The 13,822-nt window shown below is 41.8% G+C and overlaps 1 protein-coding gene across 1 annotated transcript in view; it reads right to left on the reverse strand.

Annotated features, from left to right (window-relative positions):
* LOC118771140 (catenin delta-2-like) overlaps positions 1-12,915 on the reverse strand; it is a 202,310-nt gene extending 189,395 nt beyond the window's left edge. The window contains exon 1 of the mRNA XM_036519030.1: positions 12,632-12,915. The gene's annotated coding sequence lies outside the window, so the exon portion shown is untranslated. The remainder of the gene's footprint in view (positions 1-12,631) is intronic.
* Positions 12,916-13,822: the final 907 nt, after the last annotated feature.

The following is a 13,822-nucleotide window of genomic DNA, read 5'->3' on the forward strand; positions in this document are numbered from 1 at the left end:
AGATGCATAAAGCCACAACAGCTAGAGGGGACAAACATGGCTCCTCACAGTTTGCTACTCTGGGTTCTGTTCTGCACCCCCATTCAGCTTGTAATTTGGCTGACATGCAATGCCACCTTTAGCTCCAGTTGTCCAGGTCAATATGGAGCAATGCTGGAGGAAATGGTGTGTTAGCAGAAGGTTCAACTTCCAAAAGGGGCCAAAGCTCTTGTATCCCTCAGCGAGGTACTTCAGCTGAATTGCTTCAGTGAATATTCAGCTTCAATGAACAATGTCTACATTAGCAGCCCTTGACTTGGACATCTGCAAAGAAAATAAATGATGATTAGAAATGAATACTTGATATGATTTGATATTGTATGATCTGGTATATTGCTCTCAAAATGAAGAGGCCATAACCTATGGTTACAGGGTGACACACAAGTGACACAGGGCCCTTTCAGGGCTTTGCTACCTTCCCCTGTTGTTATGGTTAGACAGCACATACTGTAGGTCTTTTTTCTGCTGGTCCCACGCCAGTTGTATCCCTGTGATTCACATTCATCTCTGCACAATACTTCCGAGCTGTATATGCCACACCTGTAGTATTACATTACATCTATCTTACAGTTGCATAGCAGATGCTGTTGTCCAGAGTGACTTACAATTTTTGCAAATTTTCCATTTATAAAGCTTTCCAGCTTTCTCTGCAATTAGGGTTATATCCCTTGTCCAAGGGTAGGGCCAACAGCAGTGCCCTGCTCCTTACCTCTCCAAAAGAAGAATTGATGATTTTATTGAATTACAAATGAGTATTTAGAAGGAATGGTACATTCATGTGAAGATTCTGTGGATGTGTCATGCTATTTAACCGTCTGAACATCTATAATTCAAAACACATATCAAATTTATATAACTGGCTGTTGCCATCTTGTAACAATTATTAATAAGAATGATTCTTTGTGCAAACAAATCATCCACTTGACAAAAACTGGCTAACAAACTCTAAACAGACCTGGTCTAGCCGCTAAAGAAAGATTCCTCCAATAAGGAGACAGTAACTCCCAACAGCATGCCCACACTTTGGTCTGGAACAGCAAATGTTCCCTTCGCACAGTGCAGCACTGGTAATCCTGCCATTATAGCAGGAATCCACCTTTGCAAACATGTTCCACAAACAACTGCACACGGCCAGTTATCACTGTGAAACATTATGGTGAGAAGGTTCCGGTTTAAGACTGACGGATTTATGAAAAGGGACTTAAAGGACAGCTTTTCACACTCGGCCAATCGCAAATCCTCCAAAATCATTTTTTTTCCAAAAAGGACAGAAACCCCACATGGCAGCTCCCTCTTGTGGCAGAGGATTTCAGCATCTGCCCACTTCCCCATCCCCACCCACCAGTCCATTATACGGGCCTCAGTCTGTGATATCATTCAGGTGGCTAGATTTGCCCCTCCCCCAGATTCCAAAGTAGAGATAATAACGGCCATAATCACAGCTGTAACAACAGCAACAACAATAACAATAATCAAAACAATGCAGTAGATTAAAGTTCCATAATAACAATAATAAAATTTCTATTTAAATCACTTTTAAGGCACCTAAAGATAATTCACGAGGTAGTTCAAAGTAAAACGATTTAGCTGAGATTACCTGACACCAGCACACAGTAAAAACATCAAAAATAATAAAAAAATCAAAGGAAATTGAAAATTAACACAACAGTTAGCAGAGCAAGATGAAGTGAGTCAAGCAAACAAGAAAATGAGGCCACATTGTTAAAAACACCCATCTTTTCTTATTAGAATGTATTTTTAACAAACACCACAGATGCTGCATGGTTGCCTGGAAACCAGTAACTACATAAACAGCATATGGAGTATGTATCTAAAATGGGTACTCCCATGTGACTGATTGTGTTACGTCCCGTGCGAATAACCACTGTTTCCTCCATTTTATGCTGTTTTTTGTGTTTTTTTATGTCAGTGATACAGTTGTGAGGAACTATCAAATGCCACTTCAAGGAGAAACACATAGATCCGCTACTCAGTGTTCTCTTAGTTCAGAAGATCTGACGGGGCACGATGACATGCGTCTCCACGGCGACGGCCGCCTGCTTCATTTGCCTTTTCACTTTCACCGGAAAGAGAGCGACTGTAATCGCAAGGTAGTCCAGAAACGAGACCTCACGCTGGTTTGGAATTCATCTGCTACTAAGAATAAAATCTAAAAATAGCAGCTAAAAGGATGAATAACGCACTTTGCACCAAACGTACATGGAGAGAGGGAAAGAGAGAGGGACAAAGGTTATGTTCTCTTGCAGGACAAAGGTATTAATGTCTGGAGTTAGGCATACCACATTGTGACACCTCTTGTGGTACAGCAGAGTAAACCATTATCAGTAAACCCTCAAATATTCACTGAGGTCACATCACTGTGTACCTGGTAACTGGGCAGATTTTAAAGTTGAGAGGAGAGATCTTGACAAAAACTACGAAACTAAGACCTAGAATTAGGAACCGGGTAAAGTAATAAATGTTGAAATGTTGAGTTGTGAAAAGACCTGTTGTCTGAAACAATGTTATGCCCTGACATTTGTCAGGATAGCCTTGTTCTAGGAAAGTACACTACATTATGCTACATTACATTCAGTTAGCAGACTCTCTTACCCAGAGTGACTTCCAACACAACAGAACATAAATGAAACCATAAGTGTATCTGTTCAAGATGAGGAAAGGCGTTGCTCAGACAGGTTTTAAAATGCAACTGACTCCTTCCTGTGGTGATGGTGAGACACACTGTCTGCTTTCCACACTACCCTGAATATTGGAGGCACTGGCAAAGATCCTGACACTGTCTGCTCTTCACAGGACACTAGATGTGTATCCTGAAAAATTGGAGGGGTTGAGAAAGGGTGTGCTAAAAAACTAGTGTCTTCTGATTGTTGCTGGGTTTTTTTTTCTCTGTACTTGGGGAGAAGACCCACTAGTTCCTCTACTGTATTAAAACTTCCATTTTGAAACATCAAAACATAGATTTCAGCCTGCATTTATTTTCACGCTCAGAAAACCCATTTTCATTTCTGCAGTAAGGTGCACTAAGGTCCCTCTGTATTCTGAGCCTGCGACTGTGCACTGACGTGAGCGCTTCGACACCCACAACATTCGGCACATTCATTTAAGGCTCCACGGATTCAGTGATCTTAGAAGCGTGCATTCAGGTGCGCTCTGACGATCCGGCCGGTAAATTACTCACCACACCTCAAGAGGACGGCACGATCTGTTGCAGTGGATAAGTATATTCAAAGAACATGAGACAGTCGTTAATGTGTCACTTTCCAGGCCAGCCGATGCGTAATTCAAACAAACAAACCAAAAAAAAAAAGGTTTCAGTGGATGATGGATCAAAACACACAATTACACTCAGAGCTAACCTGAGGTAAGACCAGATGTAGTTTCTTACAGAACAGAACAGACAAACCCTACCCGTGGAACAGTTACGTAACTAATATCATTGTTAGTATGAAATAGAATTGCATATTTCAGAAAGACTGAATAGTTGCTTCATTGTACAGTAATGTGATTTCTAAGGAAAATAAGGGAATGAATGAAAATGAAACGATCACACGCACATCAGGTCCTGCAGAGCAGGGTTCATCAAGGGGTCTATAAATAGGCCTCAGGAGCATTACCACAGATGCTGTATTTGCTGAAAAGATATTCAGTGTGGTGTTCCAAACATGCCTCTGTTGTTGAGGCCAAATGTGTTCTGATTTGCTGGTTCATCATGAATGCTGATGAAGGGGTGTGGCCAAAGAGAGACCACCTATAGGCTGACAGCATGGACACAGTCTCATGGACACAGAAGCAATCCAGAATCCAGTAACAGTTTCTGGAGTTACTTCTGCCATTGTGATACAGGGAGACCTCATGGCCTCTTCGAATATTAGGCTGAAGGGAGCCTCTCAGCAGAATAATTCAAACCTATTACAAACTCTGAAGGGCAAGATTGTGAGCACTAAACCATCTCATTACTTAACGCAAGAAAGTGCTATACCTGAGGGCAAAAAGACTTCCTTTATGGTCACCAATTCTAGCTTGTGAGCTGATTTGCTAACTGAAATAATGTGTATCTATGTGTATGCATCAAACTGGTGATTTGTGACCTTGGTCCTTGGTCAGAAGGGATCTGGGAGAGAATGTATTTAGCCAGCAATGCAAGCTCATGGTTGAGGAGGCTCCATTCACTCTAATGTTCGACAAAATCGAGATCTCCCTCTCACAATGTGCCACTGCATTCCAGTCCACTATTTCTAGCTGTACTTCATTTTCCTTCCAGTTTCACCTCCTTGTAGAGCCACTGACTTACAGGGGCTGGAATTAACACACTCTATGTGGAATTAATTGTTAAGAATATAACTTCATACAGTAATTTTTAAACCAACACAGAAAGCAGAGAGAGTAATCGAAGGACACTAACCACGACGGCAAAAGTATTCTTGTTTTTTTTCTGTCGTTTCTTTCTCGAAAGATCTACTCAGGGCCTTAAAATTTAAATATCTGATATTTCTGTATTGACTGTACTTCAAGTCACAGTGTCAGAGCATTCCTACGTTCTGAAATAATAAAGGCGTATAGAAGAGGGCCAGCACTTCCCCACACATGGTGTGCGGCCCGCCTTTTGAACGATGCAGCAAATTGACAGTGCCCGTTTCCGCATGTGCGCTTTTTGTGTGTGTGTGTGTGTGTGTGTGTGTGTGTGCTGCTGCGCGCCGTCTGTGTGACTAACGGTGCTCCGCACATCCGCCTGTCGCGCACGCGCTCCGGTGCTGAAAGCAGGAGAAAGGCCAGGCTGAAAAAGGGAGATTAGTCCCCTGTCATAACAGCCTTTAGAAAAGCCAATAACGGGCGGGCAGGTCTGAGGACCAGACAATGAACGCCGCTCATGTCTGCTATCCACCGGCCCGACCACCACTTCCTGATGGGAGCGCCGTGTCTCTCTCACACACACGCCGTGACATAAGTATGAATGAGAGTGAAAAAGACCAATTGAAACCCCTGTGACCCACGTATGAGTTCCCATTTCACAACTCAAAGGACTTTAGTGCTTGGTTATGGAACAGTGGGTTTATAGGGCACCGCAAGCTGTTTTCAGACAACTCAAAAAAGTTATTAGAACAGAATAAGGGATATTGTCTGGAATTTAAGAGAATATTCTGAAATGTCAATAACTCTGAGGTTGACTACATAATTCTGGGTCAGTACCAAGTACCTGTGGTATTGGCACTGTTTAATGTTTCAGTAAAAACAAATGTAGCTACACAATATATCCCTTAGCGATATCTACAATGGTAAATATGAAATGCAAAATGCAAATCCTTTTTTGCAACTGTCAGCACTATACACCAGCCAGGATTAATGAGGCGCATAAGTCAGGTGTATATCTCCATGTTTGGAATATCTACAACAGATGAGTACAAAAACATACCCAAAAACATCCATAAATCCCATACCTGTAGCTGATATTTCAAAAAAAATTGTGTTGCAGCAAATGATGACCACAAGCTCTTAAAACAGGCTGGTTTCCTCTAAAGCTCAACTGGGCTTAAGGTATCCCAAAAGCGATGTTAATAATTTGCCAAGTCAAAACACTTGAAATGTTCCAATGGGCCAATGGCTGGAAATGACTGGTTATTATTAAGGTCTGTTATTAAATCCACTTTGTAAGATGTACTTCTGGGAAGAAATATAACCACATGAAAAAAGCAGGCCTGCTGTATGGGTACAACAGAATCAAGAAATTCCATACTTAAAAAAGAAATATATCCGTTTGATGAATAGTTTAAACAGCACAGTTTCCAGGTCTTGGCTGTCATCAGCGTGCCACACAACATGGGTTTCCATTTTTACGCACCCACATAATGTACATGTTCAATAATTAATGATCTTCTCACAGCACCAAATGAGAGATTATGATTATTTTTACAGCAGTCTATGAGGTTAACGACCTCACCTCAACCGTTACCTTCCACCAACAAGGGAACGAGAGACAGGTATGGCAACCATCTGCTGCTCTCTGACTGGATAACACAGACTTGCTGATTTCCATCAACCAGATATACTCATGCATCTAAGCTGTATCAAGTTGGCATGAATTAGATTCCGAATGGAAATACTCCAGGTGAGAAAAGCAAACACACTATGAATGAATACAATGTATAACAATAACTGCACAGTTTCTTTATAGAACTCACATTACACACGCTGCCTTCATGTTCTCTAAGCAGCCAAGGATTCTGGTATTATGACAAAATGTAGCTCTTTAAAAAGCACTGTACAAACTAGAAGAGTAACCAACCAGGTGGAATCATCTCCTCGGTATGTTTCACAAAGGGATTAAGGAAGAGAAGCAAAAAGAACCCTTTGATTGCTTCTAATCTGCGAGTCACTGGACTCGTAGCTCCACCCACTTTGAGGTTCATGGGGCCTCGCTCGCTCCCCCCTCATTCCCCTCCCCTCAGTCAGCGATACCTGAGCTCCAGGTAGGAGAGGGCCACCTGTCTCTCGGCCGTACAGGGCTGGGCAGTGGTGCTGTCTCTGGCTGCTCAGGCATCTATCATAAGGAACCATCACTGCGGCCGCGAGAAAAAAAAAAAAAAAAAAACGCCGTCACAAAACACGGATGACATCGGCGGACGAGACAGCCTCGTTAAGCACCGCCCGCGTCTCAGCTGACCCGTTCTGTCCGCTCATCCGTTTCAGCGAATCGTCTGCCACAGCGGGTCCTGACTGTCACCATGACAACTGCCTGACAGAAAACGGACCGAATGATGCTACAGCATGGGGACCAATTAAGGAGTAAGAAAAAAAAAAAACCTTAGGACATTACCATACAATTAATCTAGTGATGGACAGAGTCCAATAGAACTGTTCAACAATTAACACAAAATGTCAGCTAACGGTGGAGCATCCAAAATCCTATCATATGTCATACGGCAACCATCCAGGGCTGGATGTTACAAGCACAGAATCATGCTGTCACTCTATGGCCAGAACACTGTTGTGTGAAAAGGGAAGATTGGAAATACTTTATTAGTTATGCTGTCCCGACTGTGTCAAAATGTCTGTATAGATTATTAAAGTAATTTTACTTCACTAATTAAAACAATGATGTTTGTTTTTAAATTAGAGAAATCTACATCTGAAACATAACAGAATATGAATTTGGTGGAACAGATATTTAAAGAAAACATTAATTTTCAGAAACCTCAAAATATACTCTCTGTATAATTAATTACTAAAAATTAGGAATGAAATGATCTTTCAGTCACACATGCTATAGTATCAATCTGAAATTACTGGAAGTCATCTTGACCAGCTCTTGTGTACACATATATGTGTATTTTATGTTTGAGTGTGTGTCAGGGTTTTCAACCATATTCCTATTCTGTGTGCATGTGCGGGCTTACTGATCATGTCCCCATGAGGTGGCTAAAACCTTTGGATTGCACCCACACCTCCCCGCTTTCAATATGAACTGAACACGCCCTTCTTGGGTTCCCTAGAGTTATCAAATGAAAAACGCTCAGAATGAACTCCCTATTGCATGAGACCACTGGTGTGGTGGTATTCAAACCACTGTTTCAATAAATATGAGTTGACTGAAACAGAATAATAGCAACAACAGTCAAGATACCTAAGCTCTATTAATAAGAGCTACCTACCACTATCTAGCAAGATTTGAAACTTAAAGCAGCTATGCACTCAGGTTACATATAAAAACAGCAAATGTCCACATAAGTCCTCTATTGCTGAAAAACATGCAGCACAGTGACTTCAGCTCAGCACGTAGCACCTGAAATTTCTTTGGATACGTTTTACCCCAGCTAAAGTGTTGATTAATAATCGCAACTTGCCACTACCAAGATGGCCGACAAAACAGGATGAACACCTTCACCCTTGCAAACAGACAGAAACACCTCCTAAGGGCTCTGCTCAGTGAGGTCAACAATCTTAAGCAAACATCCGCATTAAAGAAACGTTTGCAGAATTGCAAAGCACGGTGCATCTCGAGTGCACCTCTGATCTCAAACCCTGAGTATCTGAATCAAAATCCACCTCAGGGCTGGAAGCAGTCCCATGGTATAAAGGGGTGCCAAGCAGCTAGTAAAATCTTCATCACACATCAGATGGCACCTCCTTCATAGAGAAAAAAAAAACCCCAGCAACATAAGGCAAGGTGCACGTTGCCAATTAAGTTAAGAGAGAAGCAGCTCATGCCAACCCGTCAGAAGGAGGCAATAAGCTGGTGGAGGGAGCGGAAAAACCCAATCAATCAAAATTCAGAAAGAGGAGAAGCCAGGAGCGGATGTGTTATTTCTCCTCTCAGCGGTTTCAGCTGCACACTTCCTTGTCAATAGACTTTCACGTGTCTGATCTGTTTCAAAGGCAAATGTAGCACGTCCACACTAGATGATATACATCCTATAACAACACAACCTAGGGCGTCAGTGTGGCATAGTGGTGAGGAACAGGGCCTATCACCTGGATGCTGGTTTGATTCCCAGCTGTGGCACTGCTGCTGTACCCATGGGTAAAGCACTAAACCCAGGACTGCCTTAGTAAAAATGCAGCTGTATAAATGGATAACATGTAAAATTGTAACCTGTGTAAGCAGCTCTGGATATAAGAGTGTCTGCTGAAAGCCACAATAATGTCATGCAATGTAACCCACTGAGAATAGTTTTAGTCTCACCCAGGCCATCTTATTGTAAATGACTCTGAAAAACCCTGTAGGATGTTTACCAAATTAATGAGGCCCGTTTTATGATAAGTACAAGCACAACTCAGTGAGTGAAAAATGGGATACCAAAGCAAACTGCAGAGCAAAACAAGAGAGGAGATTGCAGCTCTAAAAGGTGTTGTATCTAAAAGGGAAGTGAGGCTTAGCACTGTGCTCATCTGGCTTGTTGCTGCTCACGTCAGCTACAGAGAAACACAAGTGACAAGTACATTTTATGCTACAAAAACAACATGTGTAACTCATGGTTGAGTTAGCATCTTCTGGTGCAGTGACTCAACCACAAGTTCTCAGTATACAGTCACAGGTGGACAGCATCAACGAAGGCAGTTTACGGTTTTAAGATGAAAGTTGTCCTCAACTCCTGTTTCTTGGTGGATTACTTCTGTGGCAATAATTTAAGACTTTGGGGTTTATTTTGAGATATCTTGACTTGGCCTACGTTGTTTGACTAGTGCAAAAACAGCTGGCAAATATCATGATATTGATTTAGCATTGCTGCGTTTATTTTTGCATCGGCGGTCTTACTTGCCTGTGATGAATTCCGTCACCAGAGCTTGTGACAGTCATGCCCATGGGTTCAGTGGCCCACTTTTCTAAAAATGCTGCATGCTGTATCATGTGACTGCCATTATGTCCAACATCAATACAGTATGATACAAAATACAATGAAGACAAGTGCAAAAAATGAATAAAATGCATAAAAATGTACTACTACTAATCTGCCCACACGTACCTACATGAACAGTTATCTACATACCACACAGGCTAATCTACAATATAACCTCTATATTGGTTCAAACAGGATAAGCAGGATACCATATAAAATCTTCAAAACTAGCTACAGCATTTCTGCATCTCTACAAATGAAGTCAATTTGGAACATCTGAAAAAACACTCCTCTTCAGAGCCATCCTGGTGAGGAAAGGCCAGACCCACAGAAATGTTAGCATATTTATTTGCTCATGTATTTTTGGTGACAGAAAGCCGTTAGCAGAAAACATTTCCCCATGCCTGAATGTCAGGCAGAAACGGAGAGAGCGTTCTCGAGGGCGAAAAAATACATCTTCAAAAATAACACAGATTATACCCTCGGTGGTTCCGGCGAGATTTTTTGAGGAGGCTCAAGTCCCTGCGAGCACACTTCAGGGTCGTGGTGGTTTATGGTGTACCACCAGTCAAATTTCAGGGTGAGCAACTCCCCTGTGCTTACTGGAAGAAGATTATACTTTGCAAGTATAAAAATACATGTGTTTGCATTGAACATCTGCTGGTGGAACAGAGGCCTGAATTTTCCCTGAAATACAACCACTCTATACATTTCCTTTGCAATATGTAACATGTTTTCAGCTGTTGTGAAAGGTAAACATCTATTCAAAGAGAGATGTAGCGGCCTGAGTAATGTCAGCCAGGTATCTCTCCACACTTCTGGATGTTTGTGAATTCCCCTTGGAACGTCAAATTCTCACAGGTAATCATTGCAAGACTAGAGCATTATCTCTTCCTCAAATAAGTTCATCATTTAGATGTCTGCTGAAAGGAAGTGCTTTAAACAGATTGTCAGATTGTTCACAGGCTTTTGCGTGTGATTTTCCTTGCATAAGGAACTGCTACTGGTCAATCATTTTAGGACATATCATTTGACACTTAATTGGTCTGCTGTGAGCATTCCTTCAGTCTTTGATTCATTTCTTCGTTTACAACTCAATATGTTATTTTCTTGCTTAAGAGACACTATTATCTGGAATAATTTATATTTATTCTAGTTCACAGTTTGTCATGCAGCATTATAGTTTACCGAAGCAATCCCAGGTCCCAGTGCATAGTACCCTCATCAAGGATACTACCAGAATCACCACTACCAGAATCCAATCCACCAACCTTCTGTTTATAAGCCAAGCTCCTCAACCACTGTCATTTTATGACAACTGTGTTGGTTCCTCAGACAAGCCAGATAAGACCAGGTAGGTGACCTGTCATGGTAATGGTTTCACGAGGAATTCAGCTGCTTCAGCCCTTTTAGGATCCGTACATCTAAGTGTATAACATTCAGAACATGGAGCTCGGAGATAAAGCAACCCACATTAATATCATGGTGGTGTTAGGAGGGGAGCTGAAATTTCAGACGGCATGTCTGAGGAGATCTCATTGTATTTTGTTTCAGCATGCTTCAGTCTGATCACCGGCATCTGAAATGGTGTTATGATGGGTTGAACTTTAGATGTCCCAGGCAAGGAGGACACAACGAAATAACAAGCAGGAGGACATGTTGTGACAGGAGAATATATATTACACCAAGGTCAAGCCTTTAGAGCTCGGGCTACCTGGCTTTTGAATGTACCACATGTTCAAATTGCACGTGCCAGGTCACATGTAATTCAGACACATCTTGTAGATGCATGAATTCCCAAGAGATATCTCATAATTCACTGAGCAGATTCATCATTCACTCATCAACAAAATCAAAGTCTATTTTGACCAGAGGGAGTTTTCTTTACCTCATGACTTCTGCCTTCACTTAGAAAAAAGAATGTGAAGCGTGTCTTTCTCTACACCTGTATTCATCAGCAGAACAATTTCTCCCAGTTCAACCAGCAGTCAAAGCAGACTTTTACACATCCTGAAACGTGGAACAGAAATATTTTCTATCAAATATGTTCTGTGAAAAGTGTTCATTATTCAAAACACCCTCTTGTTCTCCATGTTTTCATTTACATTCATTTTGCCATATTGTTTCAATATAAAGACCCATTACAGGTACAGAATATTGCATTTGAAATGCAATTAATGAGATGGTGCTACAAAAGATTTAAGTGAGTTTATTAAATACGTACACTGATGTAAGACATGATATGCACTATTTTTTTAAATACCCTGGAAATGAGACTGTGATAACAATAACATCCCTTTTATGTTACTGCTTCCTTCATAAACACATCCAGCAAAACATATTTCTTTTCATTTCAACAACCACAGAAGACTTTAAAATATAGCTACAGATACAGCAACAGTACTACTGTATACTATGTCACTACTGTAAAATCCAAACCATTTCAGTCATAACGTGTGTTAATCAAAATCGACGCTGGATTAACAACATGAATTCACCCGGATACGTAATCACAATAATTGTGTTCTATTGATGCAGAGGTTATCGGGCTCGCCTCAATTACGCTCCCTTTGAATTAATAGGCCATCAAAACGCTCAAATCTCCGTCTTATAATAAGAATATTGCGCCTCCATTACGAACCTAAGTCTGTCTGGCCAATGCAAGAAACGCTATCGATTCAAACATTACAGAAAGACTGTGGGTAAGACATGGAGATGCCTCTGCTTTCCGTCATTGATTATATAAAAGCTTAATATACACTGTTTCAAACAACGAAACGACGCTCCATTTTTACAGGCGGCATTTGCGCTAGGCAAGGGAACAATGTTCGTCATCGATGTATACAATAAACCTGAGAATGCACAGAGGCTTAAAAATCCATCATTGAAATTTAGGTCACCACGCAGGAAAAGTGGAAAGCTTTCCGCTACGCCAAGAAACCCGCCTTACATGGAGATTCGGCATCAAAGGAGCGCCTACTCCAACCCATATTCCGACAAATTACCAGAGCTATGCATGAAAACCAACTCAATTTCAATTCATTTAAATGCCGAAAATGCACGACGCAACAATGAAAGAGCACGATTTCATTACTGTAAAACCAGACGGTAAATAGACCGATGATGCTTTTTTTTCCACCCTGTCTCTATTCAAAGCGACAAACGCATCCATCGGGTTTCGCACACCATGCAAGAGACGGTGTATGAGAATAAAGCAGCTGGAATGACATTGCACTTACTGAATAAAATCGTGGGGGAAAACAACGCTCTCCGCGACTCCCCTCAGTTCCTTTCCGTGATTCAGGCAGAGCCGGGCTGTGTGCTCATGCCCCTCGGACGGTGTGGCAAATGCTCCTTCGGATGGATGTTGGGCGCGCGAGCGAACGGAGGCATCCGCGAGAAGAACAGCCTTGCGAGCGCGAGACCGGATCACTGCGGCGCGCAGCTGTTAGCAGCAGCGGCGCTCGTGCTCCTCTCCGGACTGTACCAGCCCAGATCCAAGAGACACGCAGCATCGCTGCAACCTACGGTTTCGCAGCCGTCGCTTGCGACGCTGGCGAGGGCGACACCTCCTGGAGATGTTCGGGAGAGGTACAATCTTGCACGATCGCCTCCTCTCATCCCACGCGCCAGGTGGACGGCGATCCTCATCCCTCAGTCGGATCTTGACCCGGCTTCTTTTGTGGGACACACCGCTTTCTTGTTTTGAAGCAGCAGCGTTGTTTGTAGATGCAATAAGTGCAATAAATAGAATGGGGACGTATGTCTGCAAAAGTCAAGTTGCAGCACGGTTTTGTCGTCTGTGTTGCAGTGTTGAAAAGTCAAGGCGCAGATAGCAACGTTGTGACATTGTAAGCAGTCCTCTTTTGTATTGTGATAATATGGATAATATTGTCATTAATAAGTCATTTTAAACACTAATATGATACTAACCCACGTAGTTAATGATGCTGATATGTCATAGCAATTTTCCAATTTGCAACAAAATCTAAAAACTGATGCTGACAAAGTTAGTGTGTACAAGTTCCAAGGAGGAAACGTTTTAGACATCTGATTGCAAACAATAATAACGTAAATGTGTTTGTTTTCATCAAACGGGTTTGCAAACCCACTTGTTTTCACTAAACTATCTAAAGTTTAAAATAATGCATTAAATTATATTGATGCTGTGATTTCCTGGATTGCAACTTCGAAAAGTCCTCTCAAACCACTTCTACTTCTGTCATTGCCATGACTCACACAGTGTGAGGTAGGCCCTACAGACAAACTTGGACCTAAACTGAAACCAAAAAGTATTTATTTTGTTCACCCAGTTCAGCCGAAGAGGAGATGCAGAAATGGACGGGCAATAAGTCTAACGCATCCTAGTGCGTCTTGTACGGTAATAAAAATGTAATGTATCCCAGAGAATCGCCATTCGCTGGTCCAGG

Source organism: Megalops cyprinoides, chromosome 24 (genome assembly GCF_013368585.1).
Source record: "Megalops cyprinoides isolate fMegCyp1 chromosome 24, fMegCyp1.pri, whole genome shotgun sequence".
In the NCBI taxonomy this organism is placed as follows: domain Eukaryota; kingdom Metazoa; phylum Chordata; class Actinopteri; order Elopiformes; family Megalopidae; genus Megalops; species Megalops cyprinoides.